The sequence below is a fragment of the Pteropus medius genome, unplaced genomic scaffold (assembly GCF_902729225.1).
Source record: "Pteropus medius unplaced genomic scaffold, Ma_sr-lr_union100, whole genome shotgun sequence".
In the NCBI taxonomy this organism is placed as follows: domain Eukaryota; kingdom Metazoa; phylum Chordata; class Mammalia; order Chiroptera; family Pteropodidae; genus Pteropus; species Pteropus medius.
In genome coordinates this window covers 24,021,615-24,027,080 of record NW_024354875.1, presented here as the reverse complement: position 1 = coordinate 24,027,080, position 5,466 = coordinate 24,021,615, and the positions used below count along the sequence as shown (strand labels likewise).

The 5,466-nt window shown below is 40.9% G+C and overlaps 1 pseudogene; it reads right to left on the bottom strand.

Moving 5' to 3' along the window:
• Positions 1-3,004: 3,004 nt before the first annotated feature.
• Positions 3,005-3,120, bottom strand: LOC120597360 (uncharacterized; annotated as a pseudogene).
• Between the last annotated feature and the right edge of the window lie 2,346 nt (positions 3,121-5,466).

Here is a 5,466-nt window from a genome sequence, read left to right as displayed (position 1 = left end):
GCTGGCCTAATAGCTGATTTGGTAGCCAGAATCAAAACATCAAAAATAACAAGCAGAAAGGGTTGAAAGGGCACCTCTCACATATTAGAAAATATCAGCTGCTTGGTAAAGCTCAGGATGACATAAAATATATGCAGCATTTGCCTGTTGCTCCACACGTCCCTTTCTGAAATTCTCGGTGCCTTGCTAAAAATGCAGTGCATGCTGGCAACAGGCCCCATTAGCACAGATGTTATATAGGCCATTACATTAGGCATATTATGCAAAAAAAAAAAAAATTTCTTTTGTATTGCCACAGCTGTTAGTATCTTTAACTCAAAGACTGTGGAGTCCTTGATTAACAGAGGGCTTGTCCTTTGATCGGCTCTGAAAGTTTTCTCTAAATGAGAGACACTAGGCTGCTCATTTCCTTGCGCGATGCCACATGGCAAATGGGTGCAGAACAAGGGGAGTCTGCCTTTCCGGGTCGGCTTTCACAATCAAACGATTGACAAACATTGCAACAGCCAAGCCCCCTAAATGAGAATATTAAGTGACCCCAAAGAAGTGGCTCAGCTAGAGGCATTTTTATTAGAAAACTAAGAAACAGTAAAAGAGAGAGACTTTATATGACAAATTATGGCATATTCTTCTGACAATCTGACTGATAGCAGTCCTGACCAGCCTTCATTGGCCAGCATCAGAGGTCAATCAGAATTCAGGGTTCTTGGATTCATCTAATGAATTGGTATAACTTGATGGAGACATAATAAGCGTGTGATTTCTTTCCCGTACCTCCCTCTCCCCAAATCTGCACAAATATCTAAGTTAACCAGGGGGCTTTTTTTGTTGTTTTTTTTTGGTGTTTTGTTGGGATTCTCTCTCCTCCAGCTCCAAAACAGGCTGTCGTGTTTTTCATTTTTTATTCTGAGATGGAAACATGACTGTTATGTTAAAAATGTGAACTTCCCCTTGTTATTGTGGATAGGCATGAAAATAGCTGTTCAATCCCATGCATCAAGTGAAAGCTGCCCTATCTCACCCTAAAAGGAAGCAACTTCTCAGTAAAGCTGGTGCCAGATTGAGATTCCCAGTGCATCTCAAGTGAATTACCATGTCTATAATTTTCGAGAAGAAGATGGCAAATAAACAAAGCCAAGAAATGTAAGAAGGGTGACATTGGGCCAAGCTTTGGTAAAAGGCACATAATTCACTTCTGAGATAATGGCTGGCTAGACTGCCCTGTTTTATTTCTAAAAAAAAAAATGATTTTGTAGGTGAGCCATGCACAGGGAATTGTCAATTGTCCTTGGGGTTGTTTTGAGTCTTTGTAATCTTGCAGACTGTGAGTCTTGGGTATGTTGTATGTATTTTCTACAAAACTACACGTGGAAGGAAACATTTTAATATATTGATTTGGCATAATAAGTGCTTTGTAAATGTGTTTTTAAACCAATGAATTAAAGAGGATAGTTCTTAAGGAACTCTAGTATATATAGCTTATAAAGTGCATCACAATCATAAATGTAATAAATAAGGATTGAGATGTAGATGGAAAAAAGATGGTCTCTGTTGGGGAAAAGTGTGTGAGTATGTTGGGGGGAACAGCCGGTGTCTTCTTTTAGCTCAGAACCCTTAAAATATGAACTGTGGCTTTCCTCTCCTTATAAGCCCTACTTTAATTTCTAGAGCAAAGCAAAGGAATAAAAATAAGAATTGGAAGAAGTGGAGAGGAGAATTTACTAGGGTACACAGAAGGTGGGGTGATGAAGAGACACCCTTGGAGTATCCAGAGGCTCTAACTTTAATCCTTTTCAAGAGATTATCTGACCACATTTGTTCACAATGGGGTTCTAACAGAGAAGGGGAAGAGCCACTGCTTCTGTAATAAAGGCCCACCTGGGGCCAGAGTGTCAGGGTTAGAGTCCAGGTGGTTGGAGTCAACAGGTGCTTTTCGTTATTCTAATTTAGCCCTCACCTACAGCCAGGACTAGCAGACCCTCTGTAAGCATTCACCACTGAGAGGGAAATAGAACATCTGGACTTCTATTTGCTTTTCTTATCTTGATCTTACATTTTGAAGTGACCTTTTGTTCCAGTTCCCTTGAAATGGAAACAAGTTTTAGTTCAGGGCATTTCTCTGTAGTTATTTGTATCTCACAGGAATGTAGGCCTTCTTACAAGGAACTCAAGAGTTTTAGAAATTCTCAGGTCCTCTTCACCAGGATAAGCTATCTGTGTCATTGTATGCATTTTCCAAGAAAACTCGGATAAAAGGGGAGATGAGTGTGTTCTTTCCCATGATATAACTCATTGTTAGATCACCATCATATTCAAAATCTTATTAATTTTCTAGACAGGAGGTGGGGGAGTGGGGGGCGGCTGTTTAACATCTTGTTCATTCGTTTTGTGGGCCAAGGTGATCCTCTCTTGGATGCTAATGAAGAATACTGAGACCCTAGATAGAAATGGGATACAGGCTCGAGATGCCTATAAACATATCTTTTTATCTCTAAGTAAATTACAAAGCCTAAAAGTGAATCATGTTCCACAGCAGAGCTGTCCTTAATAGAACTCTTGTGGGGACACTATCTCATAAGTGTTTCACACTCATGAGGTTTCATGCTCAACAGTCAGACCAACAGGGTTCCTCTCCTTGGATCTACCACTGAGACTGAGCTTGTCATTTAGGGCCAGATTCTAAAATCAGTACATGCCATGGTGTTCAGGCAGCACAGCCACACATGCACATTGATGGCTGAGGTAGGCCTCTTGTATGTTAGAGAAAGGGCTCTACTTGTATATTCTCCATATTTATCTGGCCAATTGCTTTGCATTTGCATAAGTCAGTTTTTAGCATCCTTCCACCATCTATTTTCTAAATGTTTTGGGATTCTTACCTGATGTAAAGTTACTACCCCAGGAAGAGGAGAGCCTGCAGAAAAATTGAGGTCTCATATATTTTCTTCCTTTCTTCCTTCCTTCCTTCCTTTTTTTTTTTTTTTTTTTTTTTTTTATTATTTTATGCCTACAGCACCTGGTCTTCCTAGGTGGTCTCCCATCCAAGTACTAACTAGGCCCAACTCTGCTTAGCTTCCAAGATCAGACATTGGGCTTGTTCAGGGTGGCATGGCTGTAGACCATAGACTGTGGCTCCACTGGACCTTCTGAGTGTAAAGCAGATGTGCTAAATGCTACAATGTAGAACCACGTCCACTCATGTATTTTCTAAGGAAGATGATAATGTGTTTTCATGAAGATCCAGTTTTTGGAGGCTTTAGTAAGGCTAGAATATTTGTTCTCCCTACTGAGGGAAACGAGCCACACATGGGGCATGGAGATGCTTTCTGGTGTCACAGGGACCAGACCTAGAATATGAAGACTATGGTTCCTTTAAGGTCTAGAGCGTTCTAAGAGGAATCTGAACTAATGAAGCTTCCAGGTTACCTTCTCTAATAACCTAGGATGAGAACAGGACTGTCTTTGCCTGAAACTCTCCCTTTGCATTGGCCAATGTCTGAGCTCTGGCCTCCGCTTGCTCTGATGTCAGGCCCCTTGAACCCATGTCCTACTTAGCTTGACTAACTCTAGGGCAACGAGTTGTCCCAAACTGTTCAATCTTCTTTGACTCATGCCAAACCGAACCCCTGTGCTACCCAGAGCCACTCTGAGTAACTTTCTCTCCCCATTGCCTGCTTCAGGCAAGGCTAGCAGTTTGCTTTCCTAAAACATGCTTCTTTTTCTTTTGCTATAGTACAAACACGCATTGTTCAATGTTAGGAAAGATGATATTTGAAAATCAAAACCTAAAATCTGTTGGACTAGGCAATGCTTTTTGTTCTAGATGGGAACAATAAGTTTAGCTGGCCAGCTGAGAATTCAAGGCGGGCAGCAGTAGTCTGACACTGGAAGGTAGGATGGCAGATGGGACCAGGCTGGGCCACAGTTCAGTGCTGACATTGGCCAGCTGGAGCAAGGGTCCTAATAGCTACTGGGGGGAACTACGAGGACTCAGGGCTTCATCTGGAGCCTGAGGCAGCAGCTGATCTTTATTCCTGGTCACCCAGGTCTTCTTTGATTTATCTCAAAGGCCTCAATGAACCACCAGCACAAGTTTGGTTCCCTTGGAGGAGAAATCCTAAAACAAAGCATTCTTGGTTTCTGTATCTAAATGAGAGTCAAGTCAGCTCTTGACTGCATTAAGCTTCTGTGCAGTCCGATTCCCCAGGAGAATGCCTGCCTGCCCTGACCCCTTCCTAAAGGAGTAATTAACATTAATTTCTTACCATGATCCAGGCACTAAGGTATTTTGCACATGTTACCTCACTAAATTCAGTTCTACAACATTCCATGAGTATGTATTATTATCACTATTTTACTATTAAGGAAATTGAAGGTCAATGAGGTAAAATAACTTACCTGATATCACATAGTAAATAAGAGGTGGAGCTCTGTTTAAACCCAGATCTGCTGCCTTCTAAAACTGGTCACAACTCAGAACAGGAAGAGATATTCTCAAACATTAGCTGAGATTATTTACACCAGAAAGGTTTGTTTGTTTTTTTTTTCAGCCACACACATATTAAACACGCAGAATTCCTTCAAATAGAAAATATATTAGTGAATTTCAGACATTTCATTTTGCAAAAATCATGGTATGCTACTCTACAGGGAAGTGCCTTGTTGCATAAAGCAAGCTACAACTTGCAACTTTTGCATGTCTGTTTTCCTGGCAATGCTTGAGAATGTTTTTTCTTCACTTAATTACTTTCCATCCTTTTATTTGAGTTGCTTTATCTGTCATTTCTCCATATCACCATCTTAATTAAGCTTTTCAAATATGATAATACCTTTACACAAATTCTTAAGAATATGCTGTTTTCACCACTAGACTATTCTGTTCTAGAAACAGAGAAATAACAAGTAATCTTGGATTCAAGACGAGGTTTTGAAATACTGGAAAGAAAACGCAGAAACTCCAAAATAACTCCACCATAAACTCCTCCCCTTCCCTCCCACTTCACAGCAGCCTCCTTTTCAGGTGGCCTTGCTGGCAGGAACCAGTGCAGATTCCCCTTCTACCTAGGACCCTAATCGCATTAAACCCATTAATGATCCATTTGTATCTTCTCCTCCTGCTTCCACAAAAGAAATGCATTATTCATCGATAACCTTTCTCCTCTCTCCTTTTGTGTTTTAGCAATACTGTAGACTTGAGTTTCATGTTGTCACATAGACTTTAATATTGGCTCTTTTGGTGAGTCTGATGTGAAATTACTCCATTGTCATCAGATATTAACAGGGCTCAAGAGTAAATCTGGGTAGCAGCTCTCTGTTTCTCTGAGTCTTCCAGCTGTCCTTCTTAATGGCTCTCAACTGACCCACTTCAGCAAAAGGCTGGCCAAACCTCTATTTCGTTCCCTTGGGGATATGCTACTTGCCTCTTGTTTATCTAACAAACATCCTTCCAGATACTGCATCCTCCTT